The 26919-nt window shown below is 34.8% G+C and overlaps 2 long non-coding RNA genes across 3 annotated transcripts in view; both read right to left on the bottom strand.

The window, feature by feature from the left end:
• LOC147583230 (uncharacterized) overlaps positions 1–21158 on the bottom strand; it is a 53521-nt gene extending 32363 nt beyond the window's left edge. The window contains exons 1-3 of the long non-coding RNA XR_015246518.1: positions 20895–21158; positions 15401–15452; positions 4339–4423 (exon numbers count right to left, since the gene is read on the bottom strand). This is a non-coding gene — a long non-coding RNA (uncharacterized LOC147583230). The remainder of the gene's footprint in view (positions 1–4338; positions 4424–15400; positions 15453–20894) is intronic.
• A 69-nt stretch (positions 21159–21227) lies between these two features.
• Positions 21228–26919, bottom strand: part of LOC147583228 (uncharacterized) — a 264338-nt gene continuing 258646 nt past the window's right edge. For both annotated transcript variants that reach the window (XR_015246514.1, XR_015246516.1), the window contains one exon: positions 21228–23266. This is a non-coding gene — a long non-coding RNA (uncharacterized LOC147583228). The remainder of the gene's footprint in view (positions 23267–26919) is intronic.

The following is a 26919-nucleotide window of genomic DNA, read 5'->3' as shown; positions in this document are numbered from 1 at the left end:
TTAGTATATACATATATTTTAAAAATACCTCATTGTTCTCTAGTACATATATTAAAATAGAAAATAAGAGAAGATTAAATGTATAAAAGGAAAAGTCAGCAATCAAGAGCCTAACACACACACACACACACACACACACACACACACACACACGCATAGACACACATATACACACACACATACACACACAGCAGGTGGGTTAAAAGGTCACAAAGGAAAAGAATATGAGTTTCTGGAAAGGGCTTAAATATAAACAGCCCTTGACCTTGGGTTCAAATATAGAATGAATAGAATGGTTGGACATATTTATTAAGGCAGACAATTTGAAAAACTTAATCCTTGGCTAAACTAAAAAACATCCAAGGAAGGCAGTATTTGAATGTCTACCCTCAAGTCCAAGAGGAGGAATCTCTAGGGATTTTTTGGAGAGAAGAAACTCTATTACAACATTTTCCTGGCCTGAAAGCCCACTTAGGAGGAAGTGAACAGAACCCAGCCCCAAGGCCAAATTTCAGGCTCAAGCGGATGGACTGCCAGGACATCCTACACACCGGACAAAAGCAGTGAAGCCAAGACAACCCACATTCCCATGCTTTTAAAAAATGGGGAACCTCAAGGGGGTGCTTGATTTATGTGGAATAACTGGCCTGCCCAAATACATTTCAGAATTAAAACTTTTTCCAACACTCTCACCTGGGATTGAGGGCTCTGGAAAATGGTGGTGGAAGAAGGAAATAGATTAAATTGCTCTTTGGCCAATGCACTGAGATTCTTGGAAGAGAGCCTAAGGCTGGGAAAATAACAATAGCCAGTGGCTATTAAGCACTTATTGTGTGCCATGCCAGAATAGTTTTTTGTTTGTTTTTTTGTTTGTTTGTTTTAAATGTTTGTTTGTTTGTTTGTTTGTTTTGAGAAAAAGAGAGGCAGAGAGAGAGAGAGAGAGAGAGAGTCCCAAGCTGCACTGACAGTGCAGAGCCTGGTGCAGGGCTTGATCCCATGAACCCTGAAATCATGACCTGAGCCGAAATCAAGAGTTGGCTGCTTAACTGACTGAGCCACCCAGGCACCACTATGCCATAATAGTTTTACATGTAGAATCCCCTCCTATCCTCACAAAATTCCTACAAGTCATATGCAATTATTACTTCAGTCTCTACAGATGAGGAAGCTGGAGCCTAGACTGGCTATTTAATCAATGAATGCACTATTTACATGAGATGAACACCTAGTAAATGGGAGAGACAGGAATTAAACCCAGGTTTGACTGGCTTAGGGTCTGCATTCTTGATAACCAATTGCGTTCAAAAAATGAGCCGCTGTAAGGAAGATGCCATGAGTTAGGAAGCAAACCCAATATCCATATAATTTGTATGATTCTCTACTCAGATTAATGAATCTCACAAGTAAGAGAAGTCTTTCAAGCAGACTTCCAAAGAAGACTGTTTAGAATTTATCTATAGAACGATAAGAATTTAAGGGACCAACTGATACAAGGTACAATTTTCATATTTACTCAGGCTCTAAAATTTGGAACCTCAATGAAGTGGTGCTAGTCCTTTGCCAACTGCTGTCCATCTAATTTACTGATCTTAAAATTATGTAAAGTAAAATTTCAAATTAAGGGATTAAAAGATGTTTCCTATGCTATTGCTATACACATTCACAAAAATTCTCTTAATCTAATGACTAACTCAGTGGTTAGCATAAAATATGCATTCAAAAAGTATTTTTAAAATAACGAGGTAGGTAGTATTTCCCTCATTTTACAGATGTGACAACTGACACTCCAAGAAAACTTACCAATGACCGCAAGACCTCATGTAGGATTCAAATTTAGTTTTTCTAACTTCAAAACCCATATATTTGGTACAATATCAAAAGCCACAAAATTACAACATTATGTTGTTATAGAAATGAATAAAGTGAGTGGAAAGGAGATTACAATTGTGCAAGGTCTTAAAAAGTGAGCAAAATCTTTCATGGAATGAAAATTAATTGTGTATAGGAATGTGGAAGAGAGTGGAGGGAAATATTCTTGGCCACTGCTTCCAAATTTGTTCATTTCATAGCACATATACTATTTTTACAGCACACTGTGGGAAACGAGGAAGTAATTCTCAGTTGGAGGCAACTTCCCTGAGTGCTCTGGCCAGTCCTGACTCTGACCAGCCACCCTGTGAGTTGAAAGGATCTATATCTTACCACACCTTTAATCCACTGGCTGCATGCAAATATTCCAGATTTATCAGTTGAGAAGCTTAGTTCTGGGAATATAAAAATTGCATGCAAAAATATAGATATGAGAAAATGCATGAAATATTTTTGAAGTCTTGAGAAGTTCAGCCTGGTTTAGGAGATAAGACAGAAGATGGTATTGGAGAAGTTGTTCAAGAGTCAGGTTATAAAGTTTCTTAAATGTCATGTACTGGGATTGCAAAGTTATAATAAATATGCAAAACAAACAGAACCCCAAAAGTCCCAAACCTAAAATAGTACAATAATGGAAAAAAGGATTCTCCTGTTTTAATTTTTTTCTTAAATATCATTTTACATATTTGAAACTGTATTTATAACTCAGAGATTCTTGCTGTGATTCAGTAAGTGTATTAGACAAAACGTCTCTCAGAGATCAACTATTAAAGCTGAGTGAAATGAAACAAACTAAAAAAAGAACTGTTTAAAATTATTTTCCAATAACTAAGGCAACCAGAAATCGAGGAACCAAATTCCTGAAAAGAAAGCTAATGCATTAAAATGAACCCTCCATTTGTCTCTACATTTTCACCTTGACTGCCAATTCCTAGCCCTGAACATAGAAAATGATCACAAAACAGCAGCCTAGAAACTCTTGGAAGACAAAACAATTGGACTTAGCATTATTAGAAGAGGTGTAATTTGAAGAAACCCATAACAAGGGACTTTAGGAAAGTGACTCTGACAGTCTACATATAATTTCTACCCCAAGGACTCAGCGATTCTGTTACAGAGAAACTCTGAGATGCTGCTCAGAAGCTAACTAGTTTAGCTGAGATTGTGAAAATCTCCTGATGCTGGAGAGACAAAAAGCAGCGTTCAGCTCCCCCAAATAAGAACGATCCCATTTAAACACTTAAGACTTTTTTACATTGAGATTCCTGCAAGGGTTGCATACAAGGGGTAAGAACCAACTAAAAATAGACCAGTTTTGCCTAGATGGAAGTGATCTGCCTATACTCAAATTGGATTGGAAAAACAAACACACTAAATCTTCTCTGGAGGAAGATGTCTAAAGCCTTTATCCTTTTTTTCTACGTATTTTCCAAAACTTACAAAATATGTCCAAAACAGCAATCAAGTAACCAGAACAAAGAAAAGACATATAGATTCTTAAATAATGGAGATTAATATATTTAGTAAAATAGATTACAATTTGAAAAACCTCACCAAACAGCAACAGTATTTAAAAGAGAAATCAAATATAAAGCTTAGATAATTGAAATTGAGTATTAAAAGATGGGTTTAATGGCAACTTAAGAATTGCAGAAGACAGTATCAGTGATTAGATTATAGATTAGTAGAAAATAATTCATAATGAAGCATAAATATAAGGATGGAAAACACACAAATCTAAGAAGTATACTGATAAACAATTATAATTAAATTTTTGCAATATTGTTGAATTTACGCTCTATATGGATGAATTACATTTATATACTAGCTATAGACATTCAGAAAATAAAAAGTTGAAAGAAAAATCAATAATAATATAGCTTGAAAGTCACGAAATACCTAGGAATAAATATAATGAAAACTGTAATACCTCAACACAGTAATCTATAAATTGTTACAAAAGAAATCAAAGAAAACCTTAATAAATGGGAAAAAAAAACCACTATGGCCAGAGATTGGAGTATTCTGTATTCTTAAAATGCCAATTCTCTCTAAATTTATCTATAGTTTCAATACAATTTCAGTTAAACTCTCAACTTTTTTTTTAAATGACCTTGAGGGATGCAGAACCCTTATAAACCACTTAGTGGGAATATACATTTTTATAACTATTTTGGTAAACTGACAGTATCTACTTTGTGCATGCATACCTTATAACCCAGCAATTCCACTTCTAGCTATGTAATCAAGGGAAACACATATCATTGTACACTAAAAGCAGATGTGAGAATATTCACAGCAGTATTAGTCACAATAGAAAACAGGAAACAAAACTCCATCAATAATATTTGTACATCTGTACGATGTGATGATATACAGAAATAATAAAGAAAAACTCTACTGCTGTATTTAACAACTAGGTAAACCTCCCTGTTGGATGATTCAGAGAAACCAGACATGAAAGAATACCTGTATTTGGTGATGGGGGTGAGGAAGTGCACTTGTGATGAGCAACGGCTGTTGTGTGGAAGTGTTGAATCACTATGTTGTACACCTGAAACAAATGTAACATTGTATGTTAACCACACCGGAATTTAAAATTAAATAAACAAAAGCAATAAAAAAAGAATACCTATATTTTATAACTTCATTTGTTTAAAGTTTAAAACTGGCAAAATGAATCTAGTTGATAAAAGAGGATATTGGTTAATATCTGAGGGCATTTTAACTGGTCAACTGTTAGTAGAGAGGCTTTTGAATGTTCTATATCTTCTATATGTTCTATTTTTTCATCTGTTTTTTAGTTACATAAAACTATGTTCCCTGTGCAAAAATGTATTAAACTCTGCATTTCAAATGTGTATACTTTATGCACATTATATTTCAATAAAAAGTAAAAATATCTTTATGCAAATTATAAATGTCCTTTATATATTTTATTATACATCCATTAAAACCTTTTGGTGATTGTACTGCCATCACTCCAAACTAAGCTGTATAAGGGTGTCCTGTCTTGGGTTTCAGCCACCTACTCACATCTCTCTCTCTCCCCTTCCTTGATCCTCACAGGCCATAAAAACCTGAAAAAAATAAGTTCACTTCTTGGGCTCCTGTTTTTACATATGTAAAATATAAAGATTGGGTTACATTACTTCAAACTTTCTTTCATTTTATTGGACCTCCCTTTATATCCCTTTCACTCTAGTCTTCCTCACATATAGTTTTCATTACTCCCCTGAACAATTTCTGACAGTATCTTCATCAATAAATTTAAAAATTTCTGCTTGGCTTGGAAGGCAAAATTTTGGCCTGTCCATTCCTCTCTCTTATCTCACTTGTCCAAAATCCTTAATGCCCCATGAGTCCTATATATTATATTCTGTTGTATCTTCTTTTTCTTCCTCTCTCTTTGATGTCTGCTAGTTGTTCAAGTCCCCATTCAAGCCTTCTTTCTCCAACCAACATCATCTTACTATTCTAGCCCTCCTTGATATGCCTATTTTCAAACACTTTGCACATAGTGTGGAGTAATCTTCTGTTGTCATCCATTTGCCTTACCTGTGACTGCTCTGTTTTCCCAAGGAAGAATCAGCTCTTTAAGGAGAAGAAGGCCATCCCACTAATTTGTCATGTGCAGTCTCCTGATGTACAAGTATGTTTGCCAGTTTTATTAAGATATACTTGACATACAGCACTGTATAAGTTTAGAGTGTACAGCATAATAATTTGACTTACATATAATGTGAAATGACTATCACAATAAGTTTAGTTTATACCTACCACTTCATACAAGTGCAAAAAAATTCCAAGAAACAAAACTATACACACACACACACACACACACACACACACATATATATGTACATATATATATGACATTTTATATATATATATATATATATATATATATATATATATATATATATTACATCCCTAGTACTTATAACTGGAAATTTGTGCCTTTAAAAAAATATTTTTATTTATTTTTGAGAGAGAGAGACAGAGCACAAGTGGGGGATGGGCAGAGAGAGAGACAGAGACAGAGACAGAGAGACAGAGAGAGAATCTGAAGCAGGCTCCAGGCTGTGAGCTGTCAGCACAGAGCCAAGAGCAATGCTCAAAATTGTGAACCCTGAGTTCATGACCTGAGCTGAAGTCGGACACTTAACGGACTGATCCACCCAGGCACTCTGGAAGTTTGTGCCTTTTAATCACCTTCATCCAATTCCACTATCCCTATCTTCTTATCTGTTTTTGATCCATCTGCTCTAATACACTGTCAGATTCTGAAGGCTAGTCTTCTAATTGTGTTATTTATTTACTCACAATTTGAGCCTAATGTCCTGCACAAAGAAAACCTTCAGTATATACTTACTGATTTTTTTCCTGGTTCTTTCAAAGAAACAGGCCATTATAGTATTAGAAACTAATACCATGAATGTTTCCTGTACTCAAATGCTTTCATGGTATCACACTCTCTACATAAAATTGGAAGAACTTATTATGGACCACGACCCCTGCGGAACCTTGCCCTTGCCTAATTTTCTGGCATTCCCCACCTCCTCTGCACCTTCTCAGCCTTCATCCTTCCTCTTCCCTCTGCCCATAACAGAATGCCTAACTTTTTACATATTTTAAATCTTTCTTCAAATGTTACCTTCTTCGAGAAATCATTATTCATCCTAACATGCCCTATGCAATATTTTCTTTTGTTTTTCTCTGTAACTTAACCTAGTCCAACCCCAAATGTAAACTACTTGAAGGCAGGAACTTTGAGTTTCTTATTTTTTGTATTATCTCTATACCTTGCAAATATAATGTGGTCAATAAATATGAACTGAGTAAATATATACAGAAATGAACAAGTGGAGTAAACACTGACAACACTGATTGAAAAGAGTCTAATCCAAAGTAATAGGTTCAGACTGAATTGAAAACATAGGTTCAGATCCTGAGGGACAAAGAAATATATCAACTATATGAGAAGAAGATACAACCACAGAATTTGTGGTTATAATAAATAAAAATGAGGTGAATGTGAGTTGTGGGCAAATCGTTCTTACAAAATGATCGGAGAAGTGATAGTATTTTAAAACTTCTCAATTCAGCCTGAGTTGAATATTGAGCTATATAGTAAGTAATGAATAAAGTTGATTATCTATGTCTGATTTTATTATAAAAAGCAGTGCATCTGGGAGCCAGATGACTTTAGAATCACATTATAGACAATAACTCTTTAATTCTTCAATATAGGTGGAGACAGGAATCATTATCCCATTTAGCAGACTTTAAAAGTTGAGGTAGTAAAAACAAATGGTTTGTCTAACATTTCAACATTTATTTGAGAGTGTCATGTTGAATTTCAGTTCAGAGCCACATGTTTGTTCCTGCATTTACCATATAATTTATTACATAATTTACATTATGAACATAAATTTCAACATAGTGAGAGGTGCATCGCACTCCGCACTCTACAATAGATTTCCCTTCTGTAATCATCCAATTATGGGTAACCAGAAAGGCAATGAATACAGCACTGGATATTAAATGTGGACATATCCCCCATTAACTTATTCAAAAAGTGAGGTTAGGAGCTGGTTCAGGTTCAAGAGTGGCTGACTTATGGAAACACATGGATTCAAGCCCAAATTAGAATCCTAAAGGAAGTATAATACACTATGAAACAGAGTAAGTTGGTTTGTGGTGGCAAAGTCATAGCATGTACCAATTTGGTGACTCCTGACGAATCACATAGAAGCATTTTTTAATTGAAAATATAATATATGTTTTGTATATACTTATATAAAATATAAATACTATTAGTGATATATAATCATTTTTCTTCTTGTGGGCCACTTCACATAGATTTATCCTTTATTTTTATTTATTTTTTTATTCATGGATATTCAAAATTCCACTCTCCTCCTCCCTGCCGCCCAAGAAAGTTCCAGCCTCAGAGTTGTTAAAGTAAAAACAATTGTTGTTAAAACGGAAAATAGAGGCAATTTGTATCATTGGCCCACCACAGTTTGGCTCAAGTCTTCCAGTCTCTGCTCTTGTGAGAATGAAGCCAGACCACACACTGAGGCTGAATTACAACACTTCAAAAAGAAGAAAAACACTAATGGAAAAAGTCAAATGGGTTTCCAAATTGGAGGTGGTAGACAGTGCAGAAACCTCTTAGCACAGCTCTTACAAGGGCTGAACTCTGAATCTGAGGCCCCAACATGCAATCATGAACTTGCATTCCCATGCTTCTGTGGATGTAGGACAGGAAACGTCCATTCCACGGCACATTGTACTAGTCCATCTGCTTGAGGGGAAATGCATTTTTAGAGCCTTTTATCTCAGTCCCCACTTTTTGTAAATGGATCCTTTCATTTATGAAACTAAAAAATGAGAGCTGCATGGAATATTTTCTTCCAAAATAAAACTACTTCAGCAAGTGAATGAATAAATTAAGAAACAAATCATTAAAAAGAAGACCTTAAGTTGCTCTTGACAGAGAAACGTAACTTCTGCTATCTTTGGCACAAAGCAGCATCCTAAGTTTTACAATCTAAGTAAGTGTTGATAAATTGTGGGAAGGGGAGGGGTGAAGATGTGTTTTAGGGACAACTCAGAAAAGGTACTTGATTCTGGAATGTTCTCCATCTCTTATCTCGAGCATAGGCACTTAGGATACAGTTGTGAACAGAAGAAAATACTATCCCTTTCTTCAGAAATACAAATCTAAATTTAAAAACGGCCACACAGAGGCAGACACAAGATTAGAATTTCTGTGAGCACTGGAACAGAGACATACATGTTAATGTGGGGTCATACTAAAAATGTATGAATTGACTAGAAAAACAGGGGAGGCTTTCCTAAAGAAATATGACAGAGTTGACCTCTACTGTGTGCAAATCAGTCTCAGCATCATGAGGGAAGTTTGTATCCTGAACACAGCCAGGATGACAAGGCTTCACAACACTATCGTTTGGTTAGATCTGGGAAGGTTAGGGTCATTTGGCCAGACATATATGTTTCCATGGCTCTTTCAAAAATGTTATGCAAACTTCTGAAAATTTGGATGTCTTGTGGCATTTAAGGAGTCCTTTGGGGAATAGAACAAATAGGAGCTTCAGAGATGCTTTAAATCTAGTCAGAAGAAATAAAAGGGAAAAGTAGAAGAAAGAAGTCATAGCAAAGAAACGGACATTTTTAAGTGCCAGGTAGAAACTAGACGCTGGATGTAAGTTATCTCCTTTGATCTTCCCCCAGTACTATGGCCATTCAGTGTAGTTATCTCCATTTTATAGATGTGGAAATTGAGCTTCCAAGAGTTGGGTTATTTATGGACTATGACAAATCTAGATAATATTCTAGGATTTGAACACAGGACTCTGACTTCAGACCCATGCTCTTATTTTTTTTTCATGTACAATATTTCCTCTCTAGAGAAATCTTTGTAGGTCTTAGGAGTGGATAATATGTGTTAATATAAACTCTGTTGCTAATCCAATTTAAATAAAGGAGAATGTCCTTATCAGGGAAATACAAATCAAAACCACACTCAGGTATCACCTCACGCCAGTCAGAGTGGCCAAAATGAACAAATCAGGAGACTATAGATGCTGGAGAGGATGTGGAGAAACGGGAACCCTCTTGCACTGTTGGTGGGAATGCAAATTGGTGCAGCCGCTCTGGAAAGCAGTGTGGAGGTTCCTCAGAAAATTAAAAATAGACCTACCCTATGACCCAGCAATAGCACTGTTAGGAATTTATCCAAGGGACACAGGAGTACTGATGCATAGGGGCACTTGTACCCCAATGTTCATAGCAGCACTCTCAACAATAGCCAAATTATGGAAAGAGCCTAAATGTCCATCAACTGATGAATGGATAAAGAAATTGTGGTTTATATACACTATGGAATACTACGTGGCAATGAGAAAAAATGAAATATGGCCTTTTGTAGCAACGTGGATGGAACTGGAGAGTGTGATGCTAAGTGAAATAAGCCATACAGAGAAAGACAGATACCATATGGTTTCACTCTTATGTGGATCCTGAGAAACTTAACAGGAACCCATGGGGGAGGGGAAGGAAAAAAAAGAGGTTAGAGTGGGAGAGAGCCAAAGCATAAGAGACTGTTGAGAACTGAGAGCAAACTGAGGGTTGATGGGGGGTGGGAGGGAGGAGAGGGTGGGTGATGGGTATTGAGGAGGGCACCTTTTGGGATGAGCACTGGGTGTTGTATGGAAACCAATTTGACAATAAATTTCATATATAAATTAAAAAAATAAATAAATAAATAAATAAATAAATAAATAAATAAATAAAGGAGAATGCTGCTGAGAATTCAATCCAATTGCATTATCCCAAGAGAGAAATTGCAGAGATTTGCCTTCACTCTGTGTGTGATTGATAAACATCATCTCTGTCAACCTAGTCATGCCCTGAATTTCTCTTGTAAAAATCGAGTGTGTCCTCCCCTACCTTCAGAGACAGGCTCATAACTGAGGCTGGATTAAAAACACATTTCTATCTGCCACACATAGTATTTGTCAGTGTGGCAGACATTAGAGCTTGATTTCCCAAATACTTGAATATAATCCATTTCTCCTCTTCCCAATTTTATCAAAGAGGTTGGAAAGATAAAATAATCAATTTCCCAGAATCCCATGTGACTAAGAGTGGCCATGTGGTGCTTTCTGGCCAATGAGGTACAAGTTTGCTGAATAGTACTTGGGGATAGATTTTGCTTCCCCCATAAGAATAAGCAGAAACAGTTGGCTTGTCCTTTTGCCAGTTTGTTCTCTTACCAGCCTAAATTCAGATGTAGTACCTGAGATGCAGCGCCCTTTCTGTAACCACAATGCAATAAGCATGAACACCTAAGCCAACATCAAAGATACTGGACCAGAAAAATGGAAAGAGCTTGGGTTTTGAGCCACTTTTCTGGCTATAGGCTGTTTCCCTTAGTTTTGATAATGGAGGAAAAATAATTTTCCACTTGTTTGAGCCAGTATTATGAAGTTATCTTCTGTTTTACTGACAAAGCACTCGTGACAGACAAAGTCAGATTCACTTAGGTAAACCAGCCAAGTCAATTAAAACCTTTTCTCAAGGTTTTTTCTTTTTTATTTGAGCAAGAAGAGTGATATTCTTTTTAATGTTTTATCTGAAAAAGTGATCACATTCCTTATAGTTGTTGCCCCCCACCAAAACAGGATTAACCTCAACAAAATTTAGTAAGGATGTTTAGATTGATGATGCCTCATACACACCAAGAGGAAATAAAAAATAAAGGATAAATCAGTTGTACTATACCTATACAAAAACTATAAAACATTACTGGAATAAATCAAAGAATACACCTAAATAAAAGAAGAGATATACATTGAACAGGGGTTGGAGAACTCATATTTTAAATATGTAAATTCTTTTCACATTAATTTATATATTCAAAAAAATTATAACCAAAATCTCAGGAGGCTTTTTTTGTAGAAAGTGTCAAACTGATTACAAACTTTATACAGAAATGACACAGAATAGTCAACACAACTTTTAAAAACAATGAAATAGTTGGAAGATTAACACTTGATTTCAAGACTTATTAAAGTTATACTGATCAAGACAGTATGGCACTGGCATCAAATAAACAAATCGATTAATTAAATACAATAAAGACTCCAGAAATAGAACCACACATATAAGAACAATTGATTTTGGCAAACGTGCAATGAGAATTCAATGTAAAAAGCAAACACAAATGGTGTGGAACAATGGGCTATCATTATGCAAAATGGAGATGTTGTTCCATACCTTGCCTCATATATATGAATTAACACTAAATGGATCATAGACCTGAATGTGGACCCAAAAATATAGAACTATGAGAAGAATACATAGAAGAAAAGGGTTAACCAAAGATTTTGTAGATATGACACTAATAGAGTGGATGGCTGATAGTATTTCATTGTGATTTTAATTTTCATTTCCCTAATGATGTGATGTTCAGTATCATTTCTTGGGCTTGTTGTTTTTATGTCTTCTTCAGTAAACTGTTCAAATCCTCAGCCCATTATTAATGTTTTGTCTCATTGAATTATTATGTTATTTATCTATTCTAACTTCAAGACATTTGTCAGGGGAGCCTGGGTGGCTCAGTCAGCTAAGCATCAGACTCTTGATTTTGGCTCGTCATGATCTCATGGTTAGTGACTTTGAGCCCCACATCAGGCTCTGGGCTGACAGTACAGAGCCTGGTGGGGATTCTCCGTCTCCCTCTGTCTCTGCCTCTCCCCTGCGCAAGTTCTCTCTCTCTCTCTTAATAGCAAATTAATAATAACCAAAAAAATTATCAGATCATTGTTTTGTAAATATTTTTCCTAGCTTGTGGCTTGCTTCTTCCTTTTTTAAAAATAGTTTTCTTCTAAAAATAAAAGTTTTTAATTTGATGTTCATGGGGTGATCTTTTTTATGTATTAGCTTTATATACCCTAAGACATCTTTGTTTAACCCAAGGTTATGATTTTCTACTATGTTTTCTTTTAGCAGATGTATACTTTTAGGTCTTAAATTTAGGTCTCTAATCGTTCTGAAGGTTGACTTGAGGGTTCAGGTTTGTCTGTTTTTTTCTGCATGGATATTCAATTGTTCCACCATCCATTGTTGAAAAGTCTGTCCTTCACCCATTGTCTTATTTTCACAGTCTGACAAACATTTATTGGTCATACATGCATGTCTAGACTCCCTATTCTGTTTCACTGGTCTATTTGGATATCCTTAACACCAATATTACAATGTCTTGATTATTATAGCTTTATTAAATTCTTGAATTCTGGTAATATGTTAACTTGAGCTTTACACCTAGTTCAAAATTGACTAGCGTACTCTATGTCCTTTGAATCGTCATATAAGTTTTAGAGCGGCTTGTGCAATCTTTCTAAAGAAAAGGCTCTCCCTTTTCACAGTTCCCTTTTCTTTCTTGTCCAGAGACCTTGGCCTCCTCAAACTCTAATTTCTATCTTTTTAAATCCACAAATCCATGAGGCTACCAGGCTTCCTTTGGGCTCATCCTCCTACCCTGCGGCCTGGAAACTGCTTCCAGGAAGCACACTGGAGCATTTATAGGGCTGACCTTGTTTGTTTCCCTTCTCTCTGTGATCCCAGGACTCTGCCTTTGTTGTTCAATGTCTGGAAAGAGTTGTTGCAAATATTTTGTCCAGTTAGATGTTTACATTCAGAAGGCAATGGTTGTAGCAGTTAATCCTTCCTGGACAGAAGCAGAATTCCTGACAGTCATTTTAATTGTAGCCTTTCTAGTTGATGTGTAGTAATATCTTACGGTGGCCTTATAGGACTCCTGATTTTGAGCAAGTTGTCATGGGCTTCTTGGTCTTCCATATAGCTTCTCTTATGAAAAGCTTATCAAATATTTTATTCATTTAAATGAAGTTGTTTATCTTATTTTATTCATTTAAATGAAGTTGTTTTCTTGTAGGAATTATTAAAACCATTTTTTAATGCTTATTTATTTTTGAGAGAGAGAAATAAACAGAGCACAAGCCGGGGGAGGGGCAGAGAGAGGGAGACACAGAATCTGAAGCAGGTTCTAGGCTCTGAGCTGTCAGCACAGAGCCCAATGCGGGGTTCAAACCCACGAACTGTGAGATATGACCTGAGCCCAAGCCAGATGCTTAACCAACTGAGCCACTTATGCACCCCTAAGTTGTAGGAATTATTATAAATTCTAGAAACCAGTCTTCTATCAGAAATGTGCATTGGGAATATTTTCTCCAGGTCTTTGTCTTTCTTAAACATGTCTTTTGTAGGGCATAAATTTTTAGTTTCAATGAAGTCCAGTTATTGATTTGTTTCCTTTTATGATTCATACTTTTTGACCTTTTTCTACCCGATGTACAGAGATTTTTTCCTATCTCATTTTTCTAAAACTTTTGTAGTTTTAAGTTCTACAATATGTCTAGGATCCATCTGAAATTAATTTTGCATGAATAGTGTCAACTAAGGGTTGAGGCATATATTTTTTCAACTGGATATCTAGTTGTACCAGCACCATTTGTTGGAAAGAAAATATTTTCCCACCTATCTTGGCATATTTGTTAACGATGATTAACCATATATGCGTGTGTGTTCATTTGGGGCACTCTATTTTTTTCTCCCTTGATTTATACATATATTTATATTTGAAGTCATATAAAATAAGTCCTCACCTTTGCTCTTTTTCAAAATTATTTTGGCTTTTTAAAAAGATAAAAAATACACAGGAGCAAACCTGACGTTGTGTTCAATGACCAAGAAGAAAAAATTTAAGAAAAAAATTAAATAATTATAGTATTGAATTTTAATCCACAAAATAGAATATTTATATATTTATACTAACATAAATAAAAAATTAAAAAAGTAAATATATGGGGGCGAAAGAGTACCTCTTCTATTCAGAAAATTTCTCAATAATAAATATAGAAGTAATGAGGGAAATTCTATAAGTTTTGCTATAAATTGGTGTTCAATTGTATGGTCTATGAAGGTGGTCATGTGGTATTGTCTTAATTTGTGAATGTGCTGAATTAAATTGATGGTTATTAATGGTAAAATCAATAATAATTATTATTATATTACTGGTTATAGGTAACATTTTCCTGTTTCTTCATATGTCTACTCGTTTTTATTGGGTGTTGGACATTTGTTAATTTTATATTGTTGAGTAGCATAGTTCTTTAAAAATTCTTTCAAAGGCTGTTGGACTTTGGTCTGCCATATAGTTAAGTTATTTATCTTGAGGCTTGCCTTTTGAGTTTTATTAGCAAGTCCATGGTAGTTTTACTCTAGAAAAAAAATTTTTTTTTCCTATTATGTCTGGCCATCTCTCCTGATTGTCCTGAGTGTTCAACGTAATCTCTCTATTCTGGCTGGCTAAAACACAAAAGTATTCCAGAACTGTGCAAACTCTACATATTTTTAGTTATATATCTCTGGTATTTCTTTTCTTGGACAAGTGGATATTTTTCTATGCATGTGGAACTTAGAATTCAGCAACAGATCCCAGGGTATTCTATATAGACTTTTGGAACTCTTTCCCTGTATACCTTCTTCTTTTCTTATACTCTGCTCCTCAGCCTCCAGCTTCCTTTACCTCCCTGAAATTTGATCTTTGCCTCTTTATTTTTTAAATGTTTTTAATGTTTATTTTTGAGAGAGACAGAAAGAGAAAGAGAGAGAGAGAGAGAGAGCAAGCAGGAGAGGGCCAGAGAGGGAGGAAGACACAGAATCCAAAGCAGGCTGCAGACTGAGCTGTCAGCACAGAGCCCCATGTGGTGTTCAAACTCACAAGCTGAACTGAAAGATCATGACCTGAGCCTATCCAGATGCTCAACCAACTGAGCCACCCAGGTGCCCCGTGATCTCTGCCTCTTTATGTAGAATGCCATTCTATAGTTGGGGTTTCCCTCCCTGCACCATGGGTTAGAAAGCCTCTAAAGAGAAAGCCACAAACATAACCTAGCTCACCACTTTTGTTTACCTTCTCTGAATATCAGGATAATAGTCCTGGAATGATGATGGTTGTCCAATATCTGAAAAAAAAAGTTTCAAATATTTTGGCATTGTCCTGATTATTTATGGTAGGAAAATAAGTCTCATCTTGATTTCCCTGGGAAGCATAATTGTTTTCTTTAGTTTTTAGCGATAATTTCTATTTTGAAAGGTTAATTGTATGGCTCACCAAAAAAAAAACAACAGGTTGTTGTCTTATTTTGTGTATTCTTTTAGTATTACTAGATTCTCATTTAATTGCAAGGATTAATATGTGGAAAAAATGTTTGATTAAATGGTGCTGCTTAACCATCTTCGCTTTAATACCTTCTAAAGTAATTTTGTGAAAGTATATATATATATATATATATATATATATATGTATTATGTATGTATATATACATATATGTATACACCCACATATATATTTGCACACTTTTAAGTTAACATTTAAATATGTTATCAGATGTTGAAATACTTTCTGTAAAACATCAAGATAAGATATCTAGTATATTACAAAAATTGACAGTAAGACAATCTTGCACTATTTTAAACGTTTAATACCTTAATAAATGTCACAGCAATTTAATGTCCTCTATAATCTGTTTTTAAAATGTACGTACTAGTTCCTTTTTTAAACTTAATTTCCACCAAGGACTACTTTGTCATAATGTTCTGTATTTTTAGCCTTAAATTATTTTATTAGCTTCTGTATTATGCCTCTCTGCCACAATAATAGGCATTGAAATCACAGGTTGCTTTTCTTTATTTCCTGGAATATGATGTCCAATATTTCAAAAAGTGTTTTATTCTACATATTATTGTGATTATTGCTATTAATTTAAATATCAACCCTACCAGCATATATTACACATATTGTTAGGTAATTATTAAATTTTAAAGTGAAGGTTTTTATGAAATGCATTTCTTATGGATAAGGACTTTTTCTTTTCTTTTCTTTTCTTTTAGCTAGTGCGTCCTTATATCCTAAGATGAATATATTTTATTGCTAGAATAAGATACATTTCAACACCTATTAGCTACCCACTTTTCATTTTTATAGATCTAGGCCCTGAGGAACCATGTACTCATAAATAAGAAAAATGGAATGGAGGGAGTTTTATTTTCATCATGTCATACAATTCCTTGTAAACTCTCTGGGTTACATGCCAAAAATAACGTGGTGATTTATCATTAAAAGTTATTTTTGATGATCCATAGTTGATTACAGTCTACTCCATTTTAGTTCTTGCAAAGAATCTAAAGCTATCTGATGTGTTAAAAAAAAAAGTCTGTCAAACAGTAGTGTCATTCCTTTTAATTAGTGTCATAATACCTGTATTTAGAATATTTTGAATTGTACCTTTTTCCAGCTCTCTAAATGTGTGAATACCATGGGTTATGAATGAAAGGAAGACTCAAACTTTCTTTATAAAGCAGAAAAATAGCTATTAATTCCTTGGCTATAGGCACTTTCTTAGGTAGCTGACTCTTCAAGAAAGAACACAGATGGAAGTTAAAGATCTAGAAGTTTGCCCCAGGTTTTTAAGCTATTCATGTCCATGTATTTCTGGGAAAATCCTTGTGTACCTGCTGGGGTCACAGATCCAAGTTGGAAGATGACAGTCCTAGATGACTGGTTGTGGGCATCTGCCATGACTAGTTCTACATTGTGTGATATAGACTATAAGATGTACAATTCTGCTTTCTATAAGACTACACTTTATTGGAAATGCAAAATCACACACTTAACCTGTATATAAATGTGCTAATCTATTTTTACATATGAGGTAAATGAACCTCAGAAAGGTGAGGCAATATGCCAAGTTTCACAGGTAGTAGTAAGGTGGTGGACATGGAACCCAAATCTGCAATCTTGGTATTCCAAAGTCCATGTTCCTTTTACAAGTACTGCCTTCCAAATGACCAGAAAAACAATAAAATTTAACAAACGTCATAGATGGAAGCTACTGGTTGAATATGTATTCTATTGAAATCTACTTAAAGAAAGAGGTGAAAAAATGGGCTGGAAAAATGAGGAGTATTTTATAGGTAAAAACGAAGGCCTAGGTAAGCTGGGGAAGGGTACAAAGCAGTGGGGGAAGGTGTCAGGTACATTGCAAAGGAAAGAGGAAACAAAAACAACTAGATAGGGAGTCTACTTGGAAAGCAGATAAAGTTACAACTTGCTACGGAGTCAGGCATGGAAAAATCTTAAAATGATGATTCTATTCTTGAAAATTAGGAGTCATTGGTGAGTTTTGAACAGGGCACATGGTAAAAGTCATGTTTTAGGAAGAGTTACCCAGTAGCAGCCTGCAGCATAGTTTGAAAATGGCGTTGACAAGACTACCTAAGTAGGCTGCTGTAATAATCCAGATGTAAGTTTATAATGAAATAGACTAGAGTGTTAGCTGCGGGAATGTAAAGGAGAAGACAAATACCAGAGACAGTATGAAGAAGGAAATCACAGGCTAGGGGTTAGGATAGATAATTCATGTGAGGAATAGTGAAATATTAGGCAAGAACGATTGGCTTGGATTACAAAGAGCCTTTAATGCAAGCTCAGGGCCCTGGATATTATAGTCAAGTGGAAGGCAAAACATGTTTTTGAGCATGAGAATAAAAATGTTTAGAGAATATTAATAGTGAAATGAATATTTTATCTCATTCTAAAGCAAAAACATTAGGATATAATTATAAAAACCTAAGGACCTAAAGTCTCAATTCCATAAATTATGAATTCAGTTCCTCAAAGGGTAATGTGAAGTTACTTCTTTGTCATATTAGATTACAGTCAGACTGGCTTGTTCCCACTTTATAATGTTTAAAAGAAAACTTAACAGAAATTAAGTGAGACTTTTGGATTGCTCTGGAAATGATTTCTATCAGGAGACAAAGAGTATGTACACAATATGGGCAGAGACACCTCCTCCAGACAGGAAGGTGTTTAAGGAAAAAGTTTAAGGAAAAGTTTAAGGAAACACAGGAAGATGTTTAAGGAAGGTGTTTAAGTAAAAGGCTTGTTTAAGGAAGAGCTGCTATTCCCAGCTATCACCACACACTATGCCTAGGAGGACTGGCTGCTGGTGATAGTCCATACTACCAGTAGCAGAGGCTGATAGGAGATGCTCAACGTCACTCCTCATCAGGGAAATACAGATCAAAACCACACTGAGATTCCACCTCATGCCAGTCAGAGTGACTAAAATGAACAAATCAGGAGACTATAGATGCTGGAGAGGATGTGGAGAAATGGGAACTCTCTTGCACTGTTGGTGGGAATGCAAACTGGTGCAGCCGCTCTGGAAAATTGTGTGGAGGTTCCTCAAAAAATTAAAAGTAGATCTACCCTATGACCCAGTAGTAGCACTGCTAGGATTTTACCCAAGGGATACAGGAGTGCTGATGCATAGGGGCACTTATACCCCAATGTTTATAGCAGCAGTTTCAACAATAGCCAAATTATGGAAAGACCCTAAATGTCCATCAACTGACAAATGGATAAAGAAGATGTGGTTTATATATACAATGGAATACTATTTGGCAATAAGAAAGAATGAAATCTGGTCATTTGTAGCGATGTGGATGGAACTGGAGAGTGTTATGCTAAGTGAAATAAGTCACGCAGAGAAAGACAGATACCATATGTTTTCACTCCTATGTGGATCCTGAGAAACTTAACAGAAGACCAGGGTCCCCCCTGGAGAAGGGGGGAAAAAAGAGTTACAGAGAGGGAAGGAGGCAAACCATAAGACACTCTTAAATATTGAGAAAAACTGAGGGTTGATAGGGGTTGGGGGGAGAAGGGAAAGTGGGTGATGGGCACTGAGGAGGGCACCTGTTGGGATGAGCACTGGGTGTTGCATGGAAACCAATTTGACAATAAATCATTTTAAAAAACCTTCAATCATAAATAAGCAGTCCATTTTTAGCTTTATATTAATAAAATCATACAATATATAAAAAAAAAGGAGTATTGGAAGATAATTTGAAGTATATCTCTGAGGTCATGGAAAGTACAAGAGTTCAGCAGGATTTGGAAAGAATTTATCTGTAAGTCTCATGAGGGAATCAGAATTTGAAGGAATGGTGGTCCTGGCAAGACTGCTTAAGACTGGCTGTCTTCTTTGATGTCCATTTAATTTAGAAAAGTCATGCTAAGTGTGTGAGCTGCTTTCCTTTTCCTTCTCTCCCCCTTTCTCTGCCCCCTTCTGTCCCTCATTCTCTCTCTCCCTCTCCCTCTCCTTCTCTCTCTCTCTCTCTCTCTCTCTCTCTCTCTCTCTCTGTCTCTCTCATTTATTTTCATTCTCAAGTTCCTTTTCCCCCAACTAAAAAGCACAGCCTTCATATTGGCTGAACTCCTCCAAAAACAGATATCTAACTGGTAAATGGGATAGTAGTCTCCTCACAAAAGTGAAGGCAGGGGCTATGTTATTCACCTCCTACACCCTAGCTAGAGGAAGGAACTGTTGAAAATTCCCCACTGACCCAACGAAATCATTATTTCATTGGTTCTTTCCTCTTTCTGTTTATAAAGACTTGTGGGGGAGGCAGCGATGAAAGATGTTTGGGGGTAGCAGAGCTAATTTGGTAGAGGAGCTAATTTGATTATCCCCCTAAGGAGAGTGTAAAGAGATATGATCCCCTAAAATTGTAATGCTTTTCTTTTTTTAAGTTTTTTTGGTGACTTTTGATTTAGATTTAATTTCAAACGTCCTGAAAATTTTAAAGACTATCAAAAGAAAACTCCCATCTGTTTATATTCACTATTAAACTTTACATTTTATTTTATCATTCTATGTTATCTATCTATCTATCTATCTATCTATCTATCTATCTCTACCCTGTCATCTGAAAGCTGGAGACAGTGAATCCCTTTACCCATAAATACTGCAGTAGGCTTTTTCTGAGACATCTGGTTCTTTTTAGAGTATGCCAGGACAAGCAATTTGTCCCTAATTTTCCATGCTAGTGACAAAATCCAGAGCAACTAAAAAAGTTCCACTCAATATCCTATTATAAAAATATTCTTTGAAACATATTTTCCTAGAAAGCAAACTGATAAATACTAATAGGACACAGATTCATCATCATTATATAATAACAACTACTTACTAGGATTTCAAAATACACTTAGCAAAGTATTAGTCATTTTATATATAGTTCATTTTTTTCATCATAACTTTTACACAATGTTACTCTTCACAGTAAATTTATAATGGAGGCTCTATTTGTTCAAAATGGCCACAAAATATTAGCTCACTAAGGATATCCAGACATTTCATTAGTTAATATTTAATTAATTATTAAAGTATATCCCTTTATAGCAGAAAGGCTGAATGTTATATCCTATTAAGACAAAATATCAAGTGCTAAGAATATGCACCAATTCTAGAAGACTATACAAAAGAGACCTTAAAGCTCTTATTGAAAATGTAAACTGTGAGCAGGGAATTTGGGTTGCTTTGATTTTATATTACCTTTACTTTATCCTATACTTCTTCAGGGGGTAGCATAGTAGTTCATTATTCATGAACCTTAGAGCTGACTACTTGTTCACTTCTCTCCTGATGGCCCACTGTTCCTTTTCACTCCTCTCTTCTGTCCTTTTTCTTTTCCTAGTCGGGAAGGCCTGTGGAGGACTTTGGGTCTAGCACCCATAGGAGAAGAAAGAACAACAGAGGGTCAAACAGCTACAAAATTATTAGATCTTTGAAATAGCCCAGGGTAAACCATTTTTATGCTAAGTTCTTCCAGTTCTTTTCTCCTCTCTAAGTATCATTAACAGTAAAAAAAAAAAAAAAAAAAAAAAAAAAAAGGTTAATTTAGTACCTTCTATGTACCATGTACTGCTCTGTTATTTTATACAAAATGTAATTTAATCTTTAAAATCATCCTCTAAGGAGCAATGTAATCAATAATCAATAAAAGAATGTTATTCAAAACTCCATGACTAGAATATAAATAAGAATTTAGGGATTAGAATATGAGACTAGAATATAAAACATAATAAGATAATAGAATATAAATAATATAAAATAATAAATAAGAAAATAAGAATAACTCTCTATTTGGAGCCCATCTTATAAAATACTCATTTTTTCCCCTATTACTATTGTGTGTCACTTTGAAGAAAAAAATCCTTAGAAGTTGTTTGAGATGCTTTTTGTTCTCCACTTTCTATCTTCTCTTTCTGCTGCCTAGAACAGGTAGTATGGTTCCAGCAATCATCTTGAATCATAAAGTGATCTTGAGAATGGCAATTTTGTGTTAAACATGGCAGGGCAAGAAAAAAAGGATCCTTGGTCCTTGAGGACATTGTGAAACTTCTGTATCAGCCTGGATCTGTCCTACCTTAAGACTTCTTTTATGTGAGATAGAAATACAACTCTCCCTTATAGAAGCCACTTTAATATCATTTTTAGTTTTTCTCTTACACAGAAATTAAACCAAGCTCCAAATTTTAAGTACTTAAATATGCTATATATGTAGGTGCTTGTACCTTGTTTGACCATAAGCTCCACAGATACATTAATGGCTATTAAATAGGGTATATTAGGATCAGGTTTTTTTAGTTTTAGATTATGCTGACTACAATAGAGGGGATGAATTAAAAAAATATATTGGAGGCAGAAAACCATATTGGAGGTAGTTTTAGCCATCTAAGAAAAATATGATTTAAGTCAATCTAGGAAAGTTGTGGTTGGGATGGGGGAGAAATGAAGACATTGAGTAAATACTTCAGATATAAAAATGTCAAGACTATAAGATTGATTGGAAGTAGGATGATGGGGAGAGAATGTGCAAGTACTACAAACTCTTGTTTCTAAAACTGGTGGTACAACCATAAGAGTTAGTGAACACTGAGAGTAGAAACGTCAGTGGGAAAGTTCAACTTTGCACATGTTGAGCTTGAGTTATTTATGTGAAAGCCAAATGGATATGTGCAGGATGCAGCTGGATAAAAAGATTGTTGCTGTTCCTTACCAGAGGAATTCTGGCTGATGTGTGTGTGTGTGTGTGTGTGTGTGTGTGTGTGTGTGTGTGTGTGAATGAAAATTATCAACCAGAGAAAGGACATAGTAGAGAAATTAGTGAAAAGATAATAAAATCCTGGGGAACTTCAAAATTTAAGGTTGGTGGAAGAAAACAGGTATCCAAAGGAGAAAGGTAAGAAAAAGGGAGTGAGGAATAGAGATATCCAAGAGTCATTCCAAGAAATGTCATTTGAAGAAGGAGTGAATACTATAATATGCTCAGTGCAACAGATTACCACTGGGACAGACAATGAGGAAGATGTTACTGTAAATGGGAACAGTGTCAGCTGAGCTGCTAGATGAAGAAAAATCTACAGAAAGTTAAGAGTGAATGGTAAATGAGGATAGTTGACCATTCTTCAGAGAAGTTTAGATGGAAAGTAAAAGGAAACATTCAGTAATAGTGAGAACAAAATATAGATTAGAAAATGATTAAATGACAGCTGATAAAAAAAATAAGACTAAAGTGTCATTATCAAATGATTGACTAAGAATTTTGGAGTAACACCTGCATCAAAATGATGACACCCCATTCTAGGTCCTGAGAAATTTTATGTTGGCTTTAATTGTTCTAAACAGAGAGCAGTAATTTAATACAAATTTCCAGTTCTTTGCAGAAATGGGTGAGGTTATTAGATAGGAAATAATAAATAAGTTTCTTTCGCTGTATTTTGCTATCGATCGAAGAATAATGAATTAAATCAAGAAGACAGGGAGGCAAATGATTGGCCTAGCAATACCTTACCAGAATTCTGCTGGCAGTTAGGATAATGATGCTCCAATCACATCTGTACTTTCTCAGTCAGCATACAGATCTGGGAATAGACTCTAAATTAGTTACCATGAAGCTAGCAAGTTCATGCAAATGTTGTAACTCACGTTTTTGAATTTCACCATTTCCCAAAGCGAGTTGACCCAATGATCTATATTTGGTGGTGATTTTTATTCCCAGATGTTGAAAACAGCTTCTTTGCTGGCAATAGGTCCTTGAGGATGCATTTTTCCCTTAGCTTTAAATAGCATACTTTAGGGAATTGGTATTACCCAAGATATAAAAAGATTAATAAGGATTTAAAATTGAATAACTCCAGTAATTCCGTTAATGGATGTGCATACAAACTGTTTCCTTGGTTAATATTATAATGGCTTATTTATCACCACATTCCTAAGAGATAACTCTCTTAAGTTTGTAACCACAAGCTTTCAGTCATCATGAGGCGCTGAGGCCACACGCCTTATTTCTTGGCACAACACAAGCAACCTTGCATAAGTCTATGTGTGAGACTTTGGAGAGCCTATCCCCTTCGATCCCCTGTGTAATATCTCTTTTTAAAGACATCTGAACTTTATCTGTGTCTTTCTGGCTTTCATTGAGAATGTTTATTTAATTCAATGTGAGAGAATTGAACTCTGGACAAGGAGCATGATGAATTTTCTAATTCAAACTGGGTACCAAGAGGTGGCCTGTCATCATTTTCCTTTTGTTGAGCTGAAAAAAAGATAGCAAATGAGTCTCCTTGAGAGCAGTTCCCACTTCTGTTTCAAGTTTCCCCACCAAGTCATTAAACATTCTCTGGGTTTTGTCAACAGCCTGGTAAACATCCAAAGAAAGAATCAAAATAAGATCGTTTATTTAACATTCTTCTCCTCCAACTGCTGATTAGGATAAATAGTTTGGATAAAACTTCTATCTGATCCAACAATCACAAAAAGAAAACATTTAGCTATTGGTGAAGGTTAAATTGAGTTAGAAATACTTTAAACAGCAAAGAATTTTTTGCAAACTTTGATATTTTCTTTATCTTTAACTCATCTTGTTAAGACAATGTCAGGGCTGAGCATTAATGTTGAATAAGCTCCATAGAATCTAAGTGAAAACATAGGCATTGATTTCCAGAACAACGCATCGGTAGAAAAGTCTCAAACTCAGGGCTCCATTTAAGTAACTAAAAGAAGTTGATTCTAGCTATTTCCAAGAACTGCCTTTTCAGACTTTGGGCGAAATGTGTGCTGATTTACTTATCTCTAGAGAATCTAACAACTTAGTCAAAAATGAAAAAAAAAAAATGTTTCTAATTACTGAAAAGACTTTTAGGCTTACAGATCACACATACTGTTATAGTGCTTTGTTTTATGTTTCTGTGCAAAGTTTTTCAAGAAAATAAGTTGTAATCCTAAATAAAGATCTAGTGAAATACACTACTGAGATCTTAATAGAGTATATGTGATGCAATAACTAAATTAATTTGCAGATCAAATTTTTAACATTTCAAGATTCTACAATTGTTCACAAAATCTCCTCTGGCTTCTGTTCCTACTAGATTTGCTCTTATTATCTGTTTTATGCTCTGATTAAAATATAATTACAAGGTCTCCAGGATGACATACACTTCAATGCATTTGTGTTTTTTCTCAGCCTGCTACTTAGAATGCTCTTTTCATTCTTTAAGACTGATTAGCATCCTATTATTCCTTTTAGAATGACCTCATATGCCACCATGGAATATTACTTTAACTTGAAATAAAAATCAACAGATGAACCATGATTCTTCGGACTTGGGTATTGGGCAGACATTTCTTCAAAAAGGAATAAAATGAGCTTGGCACTTTGGGAAAAGCAACTGACAGTAATTGTGACAAAATCTGAGCTGTCAAAAGAAAATGAGAATTTTGGAAAAATTTTTATCTACCATGGGTTTTGTAGTTTCATGATACTTTAAACACTTCTGATGAAATTGGTGAGGACATTAATGATTGTGACTTTGATAATGTATAATGAAATATGTCAATGTTTGGAAGAGTTACATAAATCAGTGATCTGTTTTCCAAACGATGACTGTATGAAGTTACAAAATTACATATGAGTAAAACAGCCATTTAAAGTGTAAGAAAAACTAGCAGATTTTAACAAAACAGGATAAAGAAAGTTGATTAATATGATTTCAGATCTTACATTTCAACTAACTTTAACTACTTTTTCCCACGTTTTGGTGTAGGATCAAAAAATATTTACAATTATCTGAAAATTCTCCTTCTCTTTCCAATTACGTATCTGTTGGAAAACAGATTTTCTTTATGCACTTCAACAACAACAACAACAAAATAATGCTACAGATTGCCAGAAGAAAAATGTAAGAATTCAAGTGTCTTCAATTAAGACATCAAAAAGATTTCCAAGAGTAAAACAGTGACACCCTTGTCACCAAATTTTTGAATATATGGTTAGTTTTCAGAATAACTGCCAGTAAGTATGTTTTGATGTAGCAAGTATAAATTCCTCCATGAAAAATGTGAGTGTCACTTTACAAATTTTAACTAAACTCATTTTCTGAATCCAAGTAAAGTATTTGCCTGATGAAAAAAAAATTATATTCTTGATAATCTCATTTAAATTCAAGGATTTCTTTATGATTATAGCTCCAATATACATTATTTCAATCCCTTTCTTCGCATCTAAATTTGGCGAAAAGAGAGTGGAGCTGGGCTGTGCAACTAATGCAATTCTCAGGGGCCTAGGCCACTTCTTATTAACTTCTCAACCTTGACCTCAGGCCTAGGCCACTTCCTGTACCACATATGCAGTACTGTGTCATCTGATGTTCTGCATAGCTGGGACTTGAGCTTCCCTTAAAGGTGCATGGTGGTTGCTGGGAAACCATAATACGACAGGAAAAGAGAGATGAAAAGCATATGCATTAGAATTTTGAAATATTATCATCACCACATTGTTTTATGTATATACTTCCCATCTACTTGTTTCCTTACATCTGTTTTATAAACTTAATATACTAGAGACATGTTCTCATGTCATCAAAATATTCCTCTAAATTATAATATTTAAACTTTGAATACATTTTATCACATTTCATCCTGAGGACATATTATAATTGATTTAAGAAGTCTGTTGTTAAACACTTAAGTGTCCAATTTATTGTTGTTATAAACAATAAGTGAACATCTTTTCACCTGTTCACCCAAATGTTTGTATTCATTCATGATTATTTCCTTAGGACAAATTACTTATAAGGGAATTCTTGACTTAAAGACTATATTTTTGAAGTCTTGGGATTTTTTCCCCAAAATTATTCCCTAGGCTATTGTGCAAATTTACATTCTGCCAAGAACTGTAGGAGTGAATATTATTTCATGTGTGAAATGGTCATTTAGATATCTTTTGTAAATATCCTATATACATTTACTGCCCATTTTATTATTTGCATCTTAGGCTTTTTGTTATTGTTTTAATTATTTGTACTATAACTTGGTGATGTTAATAATGCCTACCTGTTCTTTCTTTTGGTTGCATTTAATTGTCCATCATTATATTTTTAAACTTTATGATTCTTTTATGACTGTCTTTTTAAAACAGCAGATGCCAGATTTTTATATTTTGTCAAATTTCAATAGAGAAATTTAACTTATTCACATATTTTTACAACTAGTATCTAGTTGTTGCTTGTTTTTTCTT

The sequence above is a fragment of the Puma concolor genome, chromosome A2 (assembly GCF_028749965.1).
Source record: "Puma concolor isolate L17-30 chromosome A2, mPumCon1.1.hap2, whole genome shotgun sequence".
In the NCBI taxonomy this organism is placed as follows: domain Eukaryota; kingdom Metazoa; phylum Chordata; class Mammalia; order Carnivora; family Felidae; genus Puma; species Puma concolor.
Note: the sequence above shows the minus strand (reverse complement) of the source record. Positions and strands in the feature narration are given on the sequence as shown.